Consider the following 14451-nt stretch of genomic DNA (forward strand, 5'->3'; position numbering starts at 1 on the left):
CCGCTGCCCCAGGGGACCAGGAAGGTAGTGAATGATTGGGGATGCACAAAGGGTTTCTATGGCCTCATCAGGTAGTTCCTATTTTAAACTGATAGTCTGGAATATATGGTCAAATGCGGTGGAATGTCTGCTCTTATTTTAAGTTCTACAAACACTTAAACGGATAGATTTCTATCTCCATTATACAAGCACTGCTGGGTGACCTTTATAGTCAATGTGAGGATCAAAAGAGTGAGTACTTATTAATGCTATTACCATGCTTCTACTGAATTAACACTTCAGCAACAGTATAACGGCCACGCTCCTTAACAACTGCCTCTGTAAGGGTCTTGTAAGTCACAAATAATAATTATAAAGAAAATATATTAAAAATAATAATTACAGTTACAATAACTATGTTGTTTATAACAATGATAGTGTTAGCATCTCCCTCTCATATTAAACAGTACCCAACACTAGATTCCTTAGGAAACAACGCCAATGCATTTTTGGACTTTTCTAAGTCTTCACCCAATGAAGCCTTTTTATTCACATTGGTCCACCAAAGCCAGAATTGCTGTTCCTTGCATGGTGGGCTGCCATGCTGCGATGTTCTGGGCTTTTTCTGGCACAATGCGTCTATACTGGGTAGTCAAGTTTCCACGTACCCACTCTGATTTCCAATATATTGTTCTCCAGAGCCAACAGAGGGGCCACTGGAAAGAGGCCACATATACTGTGGTGAACCCAAACTGAATACCTGTTGAAGGAATGGACACAAAACATGGAGTGGTGGATGGATGGAAGGACAACATAAATTCTTTTACTCCTGTAAAGAGAGAGGGGAAAATGGTGAACTAAATCCCAAAGAGAAAAGACGTTCATGGTAATAATAATGTTCAACAGTGAAAGAATCCAAACAAAAGGCAAATATAAAATCTCTGGGAAGAAGACTCATTACAACCTGTTTCTTTCACATATATACCCTTAGTAGGAATAACATACTTAAAAATCTTCAACCAACCATAATTATTTGCTCATAATAAACTTGGGAATCTTGAAGCATATTATTCACTCCCTGTGTTGAAATAATACAATCTTGGAAGATGATTTGTATTTGAGGATTAAAAAAAGAATATTGTGGATGTATCTAACAATTTAAATAGAAATAAGAAATGTACCTTTGGGAAAGATATGCATAGAGAATGTTGGAGGAAATACACTGAATATAGGCAAGTGAGCAAGCTCCCTTGAGTCTGGGAAGGTGAGTACAGCACATTCAGAGAGTCTATGAAGTTATTACAAGTCACAGAAAGGTATGCAAATAAAGTGTCTTCCTAAGCAAAATATTCTTCTTCAGGAATTTTTATCTTGATATTTCTATGGTCTATGTGGTCACAGGAAGTCAAAGTTATGGTGGTGGCTTAGAAGTTCTTTTCTCTCTGTGTGTAATTTACAGGGCAATGCTACAGATGGGGCAGCAGAGATCTGTGGTAAGCTGTTCCATAGGGTGGGGGAGCGGTTAGAAATGATAAGGTCAGAGATCTAAAAGACTTTTAGACCCTCCCCTCCTAACTGGCAGACCTTTAAAGTAAACTAGCACAGGTATGTAACTAAGAGAGTGGATGAGAGGCAAATTTATAGTCCCTTTAGTGTTACTGCTCAGTCAAAGGGTAGGGACCACTCTGGCCAGGAACGGCAAGACCGTGAATGGGGTGGATGGGTAGGAGGAGCTGACATTTGCTTCTGACCTGAGAGGCAGGCGTGTGTTGCAGAAAAGCCGACAGTGCTGGAAAGATGCAGTAGATCCACAGCCCAAAAGGAGCTGTCATATTCAGGGAGGTCAGAGAGCAAGAACCAGAGTTAGTGACGCCACAGGGTCAGCAGCGTGGCAGCATTGATGTCAGTATCTGTGTCCATAACCCACCTAACCCTACATGAGCTCATCTGCCTAAGGGGGCAGGTAAGTAGCAGAAATGCTTGGAGTGGGTGCAGCCACTGGCAAATTGGCAAGTGGACATCCTAAGGAAATGCAATGCTCACCATCACCATATTGGAAATAGGGCCTCACAGTGTCAGATCTCCTTCTTATTCAAGAGAAGCCAGAAATTAAGAGTTTATTAGCAATCAACCCAGATCAAAACCCAGAAAAGATATCATTTTATAATGACAAAGCAGGCACAGACCATTCAGAAATAAATTAATGAAAAATATTAAGAAGATTCTGATAAATGATTTAAAAAAAGAAAAAAAAAAGATGATTGAATGAACAGTAGAATGCACCACCCTCTTCAGTGGGCAGACTCAAATTTGGGGGACATAGAACATTTTTTCTCCAAAATAAATTTAGTATCTGAATGCAAATTTAGTTAATAATCCCAAATGGATTTAAGAAAAAAATCTGAAAGGTGATCCTAAATGTATTCCAGAAATATACCTATATATACAAATAAAGTAATGAGGAGGGATGTTTGAATTTGTAGTATTAGGGATATTCTGGAAAAGGATAAAACAGGACCAACTCTAGGAGGTATTAATCTATGTTCATGGAAACAGTGTAGAAATAGTGCACTGAGAGTATGAATGAAATACATTACATTTCAAGAATAGACGTGGATATTTATGAGATTTTAGTAATATTATAAAACTGACACTTCAAATCAGTGGATTCATGTTCTGCAGTAATTAGCTAAATCATTGGAAGGCCTGGTAGACTGTCCTCATTTATGACATTAAAATAAATTCCAGATAATTTTTTAATTAAAAAATAAAACACCAGAAATAACCCAACATGATTTAATCTGTTCAGATTTTCAAGCGAGAAGAACTTTCTAAAAAGCTTTTGGAACAAAGACCAAAAAGAGCAAAGGCCTAGCAACTCAGCAAGGCCAGAAACGCCCAGTGTAAAACAAAACGAACCCTCGCCCAACCCTCTCTCACGGCCCTGTATTGCTCTCTGATATGTTCTACACTTTCTTCTTCCCTTTAAAGTCCAGTTTCTTGGAAAAGTAACTGCGCTGAAGACTCCTCAGGGCTCAGAGCCCTGCATCCCCCACGGCCCTCATCGCAGCACTGAGACAGGAGTTGTACTGCCGGTGGCTTCGTGTTTCTAACTAGTCAGCATTTTCAGCTCGTGTTTATTTGATTACCAGTTAGCTTTTGCCGTGGACAAATATTTTCCTCTCAGGGGGATGTTTTCCCCCCTTAATTTTTGTTTTACTTAAATAAACTTAAAAAGCCCAGACAGAAAAGTTTGTGTGCACATATGCACACACACAGATACACACAGATCTGTTTTTTAAAGTCTACCTAAGTATAGTCCTCCTCCTCCTTTTCCCCAGGCTTGGCAATTAAAGGTGGGCTTTAGCTCTTGCTTTATTGCCCCACAAACCCCCCCCTTTCTCACTATGCTCCTTTTAGTCAGTGTTCAAATCCCTCTTAAGCCAGGTTACAGCCTTCTCTGTGTTGCCTCAACTAGTTTCTCCCAACTGCTCTGATATTCTTCTTTCTCTTGGTGGATTTCTCTTCTCCCATGTGCCATGTACATGGCCCTTTTCCCCAGGGCCTCGTACTCAATCCTCCACTTGGCAGGAATGAATCGCCCCCACGGCCTCACCCACAGCTCCTCTGAGCTCCTGACTGTTGAATCCAGCTTAACAACGGGCATCACTCCTCAGATGTCCCATAGACACTTTGCAATCAAAATGCCACACACAGAACCATCTCCTCGAAAGCATCTCCTCCCCTTACACTCCCACTGCAGATCCGCTCTCCAGATGGGTCACTGGAAAGTCACCTCAGCAGCTCTGCAGCCCGCCGCCCAGACCCTGTAGTCCCCTCTGCAGCAGTCACCACTTCTGCCGCCCACGACTCTCTCCCTCTGCCCAGGGCCTCTCTGCAGGCGTGTGCCACTTGTCTGGATTACCTGGGGTGGCCCCCGAAATATCCTTTCCCCCCAAAATATGGGCCTCCCCCCAAAAATGTTATTATCCATTCTGCTGCCAGTATAACCAGATCTACTTTAACATAATCATTATGCAATTCTCTTGCTTACATATATTCCAATATAGCCCTGTATCTTTAAGGATACATTCAAGTCTAATCACACAAGACCCATCGTGACAGTGGCCTTGTGCACCTGATATTCCCACCTGTGGATACTTTGTTCTAACCCTACCTGTTGTTCTTCAGTCTGGCCAAGCCGCTTCATGCCGTGTACTCTTATATGTCTCTACCTCTCTGCATGAAGTGTCCACTCCCTCTACCACACATTAGAGAGCTAACTTCCTTTCACCTTTCAAAATTCAGTTCAAATATTCCCAGCTCTATGAAGTCCAATGTGTGTTCACCTGCTTAGCAATCCATCAACTACTCGCCAAGTCTCGCCTGCCCTGCGGAGTGCAGACACCAAGTCTTACCTGTCTTGGTCTCCCCAGCAGTTGATACAGTGTTTGGCATAGCAGGTGCTCAGTGTTTGTTGGATAGATAAATGAATGAATCAGTAAAGAGATGAGAGGTCTACAATCCCCCCCAGTTACTCAGCTGCCATTTTGGAAAGTTCATTCTGCGGAGTTAAGGAAATGTCAGTGCAGGTGGTGAGCAGACAGAACAGAGGTGAGGGCGTGGGGGAGAAAGGCCTGGTCCTGGAGAGCGCAGGAGAGGCGTGGGTGGGAGAGCACTGGAGAGAGAGGGAATGGAGGGGGCCGGTGCAAGGAGATGTTGAAGAACAACTGATATTAAATGCAGTAAATAAAATAGAGGACATAATAAATGAAGGGAAGATCAAGTTAACACAGCAAGGATGGAAAAGGCAGTACCAGAGACGAAGAGCTCTCACTTCATCACTCACTGCATTTCACTTACGGCACCCGCCCTCTGGGAAGGCAGTGCCAAGTTCTTGAGAGACTTGTGTTTGTGCTGTGGGTGCTCTAAGTACAAAACGGTATCTTATGGCTTCCAGATTTTAAGACTGATAGATTATTTCTCTTATGTCCCGTGTCTGAGTTCTCAAACAGCAGGATCTTTTGCTTCTGGGGGTGAGCTATTGTGGTTAATAACTCAGGGTTACTCCAATAATCTCAAAGGACAGTGGGGAAATCACTAGAACAAATAAAAGAGAAATTTCACTCAGAAAAAAACATATGCCCTATAGAACCTTGTGGGGGCCTTGGGGGCAATGTTACCGCCAACTCATCTAACAGTTGTATGTGAGTGCATTGAAACTCCAAGCTCAAGTCACTTAAACACGTATGAGAACCAGGGTCCAGGCTGTGGTGCTTCAGACATGCACGGGAAGATGAAAAGCCTGACTATTGCCTCCGACAGGATCAGTGCAGCCGGGGAGCGCAATGGACACAGACATGATCACGCACCATCAAGACAAGAATCAACTGCAATTCATGCTTAGAGAGGAGAGCAGAAAATCTCTAAAAAGTGGAGGGTTTGCTGCCAAGGCTTGGCAAGAGCCCTTCCAGGCAGAAAAGCAGAGAAAGATACTTCTGGCGAAGGAGACTAGGGATGGTGGCAGGGTGCGAGGCCTAAAGAAGCAAGGGTGGAGGGCTCCAGGGTCATCTGTCAGAAGCTGTTCCCCTTCAGCAGCTAAGAGGCCTAACTAAAAAGGCAGGTGGGGTGTCATTAATGATCATGGGGAAAACTGGGAGGAGGAAACTGAGGTCAGGAGATCACCACCAAAGGCACTTTATTTGAGAGGAATAAAAATAATTCAAAAAGCACTTGGAAATCCTATCTCCCATGAACGAAAAGAACACAAAATAAGTTTCACTCCAGCGTTGAATACAGAATAACAGACTGCCTACTCTCAGAAATGGATTGAATTTTCTAATTCGTTAGGGATTATTTAGAGAATAGGAAAACGAATAAATCTGAACAATCTCTCTAGAATAGCTGTTACTCCATCCTGTTATGTAGGGTAGAGTTAGGCTGAATTATTTAATTAGTATTTTAATGAGACTATAAAGTTCTAAAAGTCCTATCCATTTCTCCCAAAAGCGTACAACTTTTCCTTTCAATGACCTTTATTTGACTTAACTAGAACAATAACTATTTTCCAAGGCTTTTTTCGTGTGTGTTAAAATACCAAATGATATGCTGCCCTCAGAATGTTGTTGTTATTATTAATGCTGATAATAGCCCCAATAAGAAATATTTACAATTATGACTCATTTTGGAATAACAGGTCATTGGATTAAAGTCCTTTTGAAAATAAGCAGAAAAAACGAACATAATTTCTACACCAGGGACAGGAGCTGCACCCTTAATCGAACCTGGTCACTAAGCACAACAAAAGCAAAGATGAAACTCAAATCAGACACCAGGCCACAAAGCATAGCTGACTGAAGATGCCACAAAATGACCTTTCATTCACCGAGGGAATCAGATGTGTTTCTATGTATATTATATATTTTAAAAGCAATTATTATATATATAGCATGTAATTTAGGAAAAAGAAAACTCCCTCTTTCTGTAGACTTATAAACAGGAAGCCCAATGGGGTGTCTTGCAGACATGAACCCGCATGCATAAATGCAAAGCCTATTGACAAAAATACTTTCCTGTCTCCTAAGCTTAAAAAAAAAAAGTAATTCAAGGCAGTGGTGAGCTCAAAGGTCTCAGATACAAAACGTGCACATCATCAGCCTTCTAGTAGGTAAAAGTGCACCATGCATAATAGGAAAGATGAAGTTTCCTATGGAAATCTATTTTGAGATGCAACAATTTAAAGGCAACCGAGAGCTCAAAACCAAGTTCAAACAAAGAGAAACAAAGGCCAAGCAAATGTACAGAAATGGACAAAGACATTGGAGAAGGAGGGGATCTGTGTTCTACCAATACTCCAGATCAGCAAATTCATCCTGAATTCAAGCCAGTGATGTGCCATGAGGTCACTCAAGGAACCAGGCTGAAACCATCGGCCAGAAGAAATAGGAAAAATGTCAAAGGCAGGTGTGAGGTGTGGAAGGGGTGACCCTGTGACCCTTGCTGCCATGAGGCAGGATGCTCTTGCGGGCTTTCTGCACAGGCTGGCGGGCTCACATGACTCTGTTTAGAAGGATATCAGCCAACAGCTATGCCACACGGGCTGCAGCCCGTGCTGAGTCACATCTAGTAACGGTTCTGAGTTCATCCTTAGATGACATGACCAGAAGGATCTGAGAATCAATGATGGAGAATTACCTGAATGAGTATTCCATTTCATTCCATGGCAGTAAACCTTCAGCTTTGTATAACATAAATATTGACAAAGATATACACAGGCAACCTATTTGAAAGCCTGACTGCATAATTGCGTCTAATTGAGAAAAGCGGGCTCCGTTTCGGTATGCTAGGTCTTTGTTTGGCTCGGTAACCGATGCTTCTGAGACCCAAAGCATATTCTAGTATAACCGACAGCACAGAAATCCCCACTGATGACTTACTCATTTCAGGGTATTCATAAAATAACCCCAGTTTGCCCGTTGGATACAGATGGTTGTCCCATTCCCATCGTGGGGTGGTCTGTTCTGCTCCCGAAACTGTGGCATCATTAGATTCATGACCCAGCTGTCAAACAGATCAAATTATAAGGCAAGATATTATCAGACCAAGGTCATAAAAGTATTACTGACATTTCAAGCTGAACACATCATCTTCCCAAGAATTTAATTTCTTGTTTTCAGGATAAATTTCTTTTTATTGCTGCCTCCCTACCCTCAAGTATTGTGAAAACTAGTCCTGACTACGTACCTTGGGTTTACCAAAATTGTAACGACTACTACTACTTTATCTCCTACCTCCTTTTCAGGTGGGCACTTTAGCTTTTAGAAGATACCTACCCTCATTTGTTTTTTCCCCCATTTCTCTGCTATTATCCACCATGGCATTTCCAGTCTGTAAATTGTCAGAGAAAATAAGTAAAAGAAAGAAATACAGGGTCGGTGAGCTGGTGATAAGTGCTGCAGAGGAAAATAAAGGAGGGCGAGGAATGTGTGGTAGGGAGGAGTGTGGATGGGGCAAGTGACCTTTGAATAAGGCAAAGACGGAGGCAAAGGGGTGGGCAGAGGGAACAGTGATCACAGGCCTTGAGGTCCCTCACGCTGGACAGACAGCATGGAGGCTGGTGTGGGCCAGAGTGAATAGGAAATAAGTGGTGGTTTTGGGGGGTGGAGCCTTAGAGGCTGCCATGAGGATGTGGGCATTTTTCCCTCTGAAGGAATTGTGGAACCATGGAGGATCACTGAGAAGAAAAGTGATACTCTAACGTTGGATCGAACAGGTCCAAGACCCTAATTTAAGCTGAACAAATCAAGGGCCAAAGAAGTGACATGCCACCTCAAATTCAGTGCAGAGCTTGAAAGAAACAGCCTCGACTCGCAGCCCAGTGCTCTGCACCCTTCTGGATGTTGTCCCACAGAGCTGTCTCTAAGGTTAAATTTTTTCCTCACTCAGAGGCTTGTGGGACAACTGAATGCTTCCCCCTTTTTCAAATGGCAATTTGTCCTGAAAGGAATTCGGATTTGGCAGTGAAACAAGGCATGGACCTGTAGACTACAGAGCTGTTGTTCCTGAAAGCAACAGCTGGCGCGTGGTTTACTCGTGGAGTTCAGCAGAAGAGACAGAGCAACAACAGACAACTTAGCATCTGGCGGAGCTTCGGCTGACTGCACTGCACGTTTGGATGGATTTCAAATTTGGACAGTGAGGCGGCTTCACACGAAAGGCAGGTGTATACATAATACATGCCCACACGTCTGTATGCACACACACGTGGACACACACAGAGTATATGATGTGACTTGTAAAGAGCTGCCCCTGCTAGGTTTCCCACTGCCTCTGATCTCAGCGTTAACCTTTCCCTGGCCATGCTCCCAGGGTTGCTACGAGATTTCTTTGCAATGGAACATGCCCTTCGCTTCACAAACTTTCCCCAATTCTTTCAATGACATTAGGGGAAGAGCAGGGAGCTCTGTGAGGGGGTGGGGATATGGACTCGAGATACCCCTGAATCTGAATCCACACTTCATGGCTTATTTGTTATTTAACTTTATTTACATTCAAAATGCAATTGTTGCAGATCTCAGAAGTTGATTTACACTCACTGCTGTGGCAGAATGTTGAGGTCAGTAGACCCACCACTGGATCCTCTTATTCAACACGTCCTTCCAATAATTCAGATATTACTGTATCACAAATGCCCATTTCTATATTTTGATACCTGCTTTTCAGTATAATTATCTTCCTTCTTTATTCTCTAAATCTTATGATTTTTAAACATTTTTCTGAGAAGTGTTCCACAGGCACTATACATATGATAAGTTGATAAAGAGATCCTGGAGATCAAAACCACATTTAAATCCTGAGATAAACTCAACTGTGCCGTATACATGGCTAGGTTTAGTCTGCTTCCTTTGTTACTTTGTTTAGTAATTTTTGTTTCAAACAACAAGATCCTACTGTATAGCACAGGGAACTACATTCAATAAATTTTAATAGCCTATAGTGGAAAAGTATATGACAAGGAATATATATATATATATGTATGTATATGTGAATCACTCTGCTGTATACCAAGAATTAACACAATATTGTACACCAACTATACTTTCAACAAAAAATGTTGAAATAAAATTGGGAGGTGAAACTTCGACTGCCCAGGCTGCTGTCAAGATGAAACGATTCAAAGCAGGCCAGGTATTAGCAAACCCCCTAACACATCAAAACCCCATTTGGGATCTTCTTTTTGAGCAGCACAGGCTAACCAGCTGTGGTCACCTGTAAATAAGGTTGAAGTCACTTAGACCCTTGGCTTGGGAACGCCGTGGCCACCGGGGTGGGGGTCACTGCAGCACCTACGAGAATGACGGGGACAGCCTGCTCCTGACGCCGCTCCCCAGGCCGCAGCCCGGAGCACTGCAGTCAGGTCTGAGGTCCGGCCGGGAGCGCACAGCTCCACAGCCACTCGGAGCCCTGCGGTGCGGGTGGAGCTGGGACCGCGCTCGTCCATCACCCTTCCAGGCACCCAGACTCGGGAGTCCCCTGGGGGAATTTTTCTCTGCCTCATAATTCCTGTCTCAGCCTCTTGTGGAATGCGGTCCATGCCCAACGGAAGCAGGGCTTTAACCCTCCGGGACCCAAATCCATCACGGCTTGGATCCAGGATGTAACTTCCATGTTAACTCACCTGGTGCTCCCTTCTTGTGCTGAACTGCCCTCCCCCGTCGATGACATTAGGTCGTATTAGAAGTCCCGACTTGCTTGTCCTTAGCTAAGACTCTGAGCCTCTTGCTCAGTCTTCCTGACTGGAACCACTCTTCTGTGGCAGAAAAGCTTGGGCTGTCGGCAACCCATCATTGTCCTCGGTCTTTTGGGTTTTCTGTTGGTTTATGGTTCTCATGCAGGGATACCAATTTGCACATGAGAAACACCTGTAGACATTTTAAAAAATACAGACACTGGATCCTCCCCACTCTCCAGCCAAGGCTGGAAGCTTTCTCCCTCTAGCAGGGGTTACACAATAATTTGCTTGAGAATTGACCACACATATTGGCATAATCATGGTAAATTGCCCTTTACTCAGTGCTTCCCACGTGGCATTTTCTACTTCATGTTGTCTTTGTACGTTCATTATCACATTTAATCCCTGAATTATAGATAATCACCATTTCTTTTGAGGACACTCCTACTTGCTAATCTTGAATACAAGTATCTTTGATTCTCTTAATCTATTTCATTCCTGAGTTTCCTGTTCCTGGATTTAAAGAGTGAATTATGGACACATGTATTTAAGATTCTCTTAATATATCTATCTGACTCATCCTCTAACCAAATCATATCTGGAGAAGAGAGATTTTCTCTTTTAAATATTTGCATTTTCTTACTATATAGTAGTGCGTACACACGGTGGAAAATGTAGAAAGCATATAAAGTAAGAAAATTACAGCCATACATTATCTAAACACCAAAGGACAGTGCTATGTCATGTTGGGAATTTAACCATTTTTCTTAATATTTTATCATAAAATTTCCCTAGGGCAAGTTACTTAACCCTGGAATTGTACTAGACTTTTGTCAAGTACAGAATAACATTCCCAGAAATGACCCCAACATCAAAATAGTACGTGAGGCTGGGAAGGCCATAGTGCACTCAGCTTATTCTCTGAGTCCTACAAAGAATGCTGTTAATTCACTGATGTTAATCATTCGATGCCTGTGAGTCACTCACTCACTCAGCTGGCTCGGACTGAGACCTACTTTATACCAAGTGCCGATCCAAGTGCTGGGGAGACCCCAGAGAGAGCCTGGATCACGGCATCACTGTCCTTCTTCATTTGCTCCCAGAAACCTACTCAACATACCCACATGGGATTGGGGGGTGGAGGCAGGTGAGATATGGTAGAATTCATTTCATTATGTTCCTTTAGACATATTTAAATAGCATGAAAATAGTCACTAACTTTGATAAGTTTTCTTTTCCCTTCCTATGTATTTTTGAGGATGGGTATAGTTTTGGGGCAGCAAGAGTAATTGATAGATCTTTAGTATGTTATGATTTTATATGAAAAATTAAGAAGGAAACTGGCACCTTATACAAAGAGAAGAGGCAGTGAGGAAAACACAAGCCACCCTCGAACTTGGCTACCATTCAGAATTTCTGGTATTCAAAAAAGGGAAACATAATTCAAAATATTTTCCCTAAATATTTTAGCCCAGAGTAGAAATACATGTAGGCAAAGTTCAGCTCACTGGAACCTACAACAATGTGCTTACTTAAGCGAAGGTATAAACAGACCACAGATACTATAATGCATCCTTTACTTTAAACTAGTCAATGTGAGCAAGTTTCATTTCACATGAATTGCTCAGTACCAATTTAGGAAATATATCCTTCTTGATTGGTAAAAATAGCTCACTGATAACCAGATTCAACAAAATTTAGTGTTAAATAATTAACCTATTTCCTTCAGGAAATGCTTTTGAGTAATCTGAGTTAAGTATTTCCTCTATCTGATCTATTTCTTTTCACAGAGAAAAGTACTATTATTTGCACATGAGCTACTTTTACTCCTCTGGAGAAATCTGACTGTGAGCTCAGGGTAAGAGTTGTCTACTGCACAGTAGGGAAAAAAAAGATTCATTTCACAGCAAAGATCAGAATCTTTTTTTTGAGGGGCATGGTGAGCTGGGGGACAAGGGAAATGCCTTTGTTTAGAGACAGACCACAGTAATCCATCCTGAAGCTGAAAGATGAAGACCTTGTGAAGAAATGTGGAAGGACACACTGACACCCAAATGTGTTCACTCTGCAAAAACAGAAAGAAGGAAAGAAAAAATAATTTAACTGCCCTATAAAGAGAATGGACAGAAAATTGGTAATAAGGGAGAGTGAAGGAAAGTTAGGGAAGGGAGGAGAAACAGTGAAAGGGAACTTGGATGCGGTGGGCAGAGTAGCAGGTTTCTGGAGCTTACAATGAAGGATGGTAAGAAAAAAAGTAAAGTTTAAAAAAAGTTACAAAGTTTAAAATAGTTTAAAAATTAAAAAATGAAGTTAAAAAAATAATTTTTTTTATAGTGGCATGGAAGATTTTAAAATGATGGAGGTTTTTATTTCAAAATTCAAGTTGTTTGAGTTTCTCCTCCATGCTCCAAACAACAGTAAGAATTGCTTGTGTAATTGGTTTTGGGGGACACCACAGAGAGTGGTGAGCAATGCAGTTAGGTTGGCCAGGAGCAGAATGCTTTTGTGGAAGGCAAGACAGAAGAGAGATCAACAGTTTCATGAGGACAGAAACTCAAAGCCAGAAATTATCTTAAAAAGCTTAGTGTGGTGGGCAGAAAAATGTTCCCCCCCAATATGTCTATGTCTTTATCACCAGAAAATAGGAAGAGGTCAGTTTCCCTTGCAAAGGGGGCCTATGGTTGCAGATGTGGTTAACGTTGCTAACCAGCCTTCTCTAAGAGAGACGAGCTGGATTATAGAGGTGAGCCCATTGTAATCACCAGGGTCATTAAAGTAGGAAGAGGGAGACAGAAGAGGGGAGAGAGGAGAGGATATTTGACCACAGGATCAGAGTCAGAGGCACACAACCATGCTGACCTTGAGAGAAGGAAAAGAGGTCACAGGCCAAGAGACGTAGGTGGCCTCTGGAAGCCAGAAAAGTCAAAGATACAGTTTCCCCTGAGGCCTTCAGAAACAGCCGTGCCAATATTTTGACTTCAGCAGGCTCCTGCGTTCAAGAACCCTACAAGGTTAAATTTGTGTTGTTTAGTGGAGACTATTTCTTTTTTCTTCCTACTACCATGTCATTTGGGGATACTTGTTACAACAGAAAGCGAATACACTAAGCTCCTTGAAATGTTCAGAAATTGCAGATAACACTGGACTGTCCACTTTGATATGGGATAGGGCATATGTGAAAATCCAAAGGACAGTGTGACCTTTGCTAACATCTGCTTTTCTCATTTTTAGGAAGAGAACAGTAAGTCAAAACCTCTGTAGTTATTATTTTAGACAAGTGACTCTTAAAACATTATGTAGCCCTGTGCCTTAGGACACCAAGAGAGTCTCTGTTCTTAGAAGAACATGAATTCCGTGAGATAGGGTCTTACATCTGAGTCCCACAGTGGTCTCTTATTGGCAATGAGAACTTGGGCAAATCATTTACTGTCTTTAAGCCACAGGATCTTCATTTGAAAAGGAAGATAAGAATAAGGATTGTTTGGGTGATTAAATTGTACACACACACACACATATATGTACAACATTTAATACAGTGACTAACACATACTAGGCACTCAACAAATTCCTGTTATGGATTTTTAAATGCATGTATAAAAGGAGGAGAAAGTTGCAGGAAGTTGTGGGAAAACTTAGTTCACGGCCCCAAAAAGGGCCATCTCTCAAAGGGCTCTGATCAGTCAGTCCCCAGTGATGGGCTAATAAGCAGAAACTATAGCACTTGAGGATTTAATTTAAACATAAAAAGGAAGGAATTTAAACATAATTATTAAACAGGAGGTATGTTTACACTGTTGGCTGGATCATCTTATCTGGAGAGCTTTAATAAGCAGAGAGTCTCCCCTGTTTTAGAGATGGGCATGCAGGAAAATTACTTGGATGGGTGGGCCGTTCTCACCCCAAGATCACATGACTTAGTACTCACGGAAGTAACACCTCTTGTATGTTATTCCAGATGGACTGTCCTCCCATGATTATTGTCAGCTGCATCATCAGTTCAAGGAGACAGCCACCTGGGTCACACTGGAATATTAGAAAGAAAATCTCATTTAAATTTTAGATAGCTCTAACATGAAATAAAGTCATTATTTTATGCCTAAAAAAATCTAAGGAACAGAGAGTAAAGACACTCTTCATTGGGCAACTAAGAGAAAACATGAAACAGGTTAGACTGTCCGAACACAAAGCTGTATTCACACGTCTTCATTTCTGTATTTTCACAGCCAATACACCAGATCTCC

At 42.0% G+C, this 14451-nt stretch overlaps 1 long non-coding RNA gene across 1 annotated transcript in view; it reads right to left on the bottom strand.

The window, feature by feature from the left end:
- Window positions 1-438: 438 nt before the first annotated feature.
- LOC135320847 (uncharacterized) overlaps window positions 439-14451 on the bottom strand; it is a 48758-nt gene continuing 34745 nt past the window's right edge. Inside the window, exons 4-6 of the long non-coding RNA XR_010380194.1 lie at window positions 14136-14233; window positions 7416-7539; window positions 439-808 (exon numbers count right to left, since the gene is read on the bottom strand). This is a non-coding gene — a long non-coding RNA (uncharacterized LOC135320847). The remainder of the gene's footprint in view (window positions 809-7415; window positions 7540-14135; window positions 14234-14451) is intronic.

This window comes from Camelus dromedarius, unplaced genomic scaffold (genome assembly GCF_036321535.1).
Source record: "Camelus dromedarius isolate mCamDro1 unplaced genomic scaffold, mCamDro1.pat HAP1_SCAFFOLD_185, whole genome shotgun sequence".
Lineage (NCBI taxonomy): Eukaryota > Metazoa > Chordata > Mammalia > Artiodactyla > Camelidae > Camelus > Camelus dromedarius.